The 1,202-nt window shown below is 38.1% G+C and overlaps 1 protein-coding gene across 1 annotated transcript in view; it reads left to right on the top strand.

Moving 5' to 3' along the window:
* kcnd1 (potassium voltage-gated channel, Shal-related subfamily, member 1) overlaps positions 1–1,202 on the top strand; it is a 74,338-nt gene that overhangs the window by 8,789 nt on the left and 64,347 nt on the right. The window lies entirely within an intron of this gene.

Genomic DNA, 1,202 nt, shown 5'->3' with positions numbered 1-1,202 from the left:
CACACACACACACAAAACCCATTAAGAACAGCTTAGCAACCTCAACACACTAAAAACATTCAGAACACCTTAGCAACCACACAGTAACACCCTAGCAGTCATTGCTTGAGTAGCAGTTTTGCTTGAGGAATCACATTTTCCTCAAAAAAGTCAATTTTTGTACTTTGTTGAAAAACATAAAGACCCCCAGTGGTGAAGTTTTTATATTGGTTTTTAATGTTGATTACATGTCGATCTGGTGTTTTTAATATGCTTAAACACAAACTATGTGCAAATTCATCAGTCAACCTTGCCAAGTATTTTCTCCTTAAAACTGCAGATTACCAAAGACAGTCTCAAAAACACAGTTTTCTGTTTGTAACCAATCACATCAACATACAGAACGGGGCTTTTCATATCTGGTGTGTTTTTGCAGCATTGAGTACTATAGCCAATCAAGGACATGTCTGTTGATTTCTTGAACGCAATGGCCATTCAGAGGTACGTGTTTAAGTTAGTCAGAATCCACTCACCGCTGAGTTCTGCACTCACAGATCCTCTCATAACAAACAAGTTGTAGACGCGATGAAATTAAGAGATTCATTGTGCAGTGTAGAGCTTCATTGATTATAACGGAATGAGACTGCGATGAACTAAGACGAGTGACAACGTTTTTAGTGATTATAAGGAGAGCTCTCTTTGTACACTTTCTAGGCTAAAATCCATTCAGAATTTGAATACATTCACTCAGGGATTCATTCTCAAATGTAACGAATGACACAGTGATAACCACTAATCCGCAATTGCCACTACCATTGTGTAGTGTTTACTACTGCGCCTACTATGCTGAGTGAAAATGAAGCAGGTCTAATGCTGCATTCCATTTGTACTCAGATGTTGGAGATTCCAGGTTCCCAGTTGGAACTTTTAACTGGAACGCCTTACCAAGAGTTACCAAGAATCAGAGTTCCGACTCGGAATCTTGGAGGAATCTCAAAATCTCCAACTTTAGAATCCAATATAGCTGCTCAGTGCATCAACAGAAGAGAAAACAGTAGTAATATATTGTTTATTAGCACTTATGTGTGTCTGTGTCTCAATAAACGCTATGGCATTATCTGTGCAAAATACCACTTTTTGTGTTTTTTTTTTTGTTTTTTTTTAATCGACTGGTATTGCTAACAATGGGCACGTCCATCTTGGTTTTCTGGCTTTACTGGAAC

The sequence above is a fragment of the Sinocyclocheilus anshuiensis genome, unplaced genomic scaffold (assembly GCF_001515605.1).
Source record: "Sinocyclocheilus anshuiensis isolate Anshui unplaced genomic scaffold, SAMN03320099.WGS_v1.1 scaffold71, whole genome shotgun sequence".
Lineage (NCBI taxonomy): Eukaryota > Metazoa > Chordata > Actinopteri > Cypriniformes > Cyprinidae > Sinocyclocheilus > Sinocyclocheilus anshuiensis.
The sequence above is the reverse complement of the archived record's forward strand: the minus strand, read 5'-3'. Positions and strand labels throughout refer to the sequence as shown.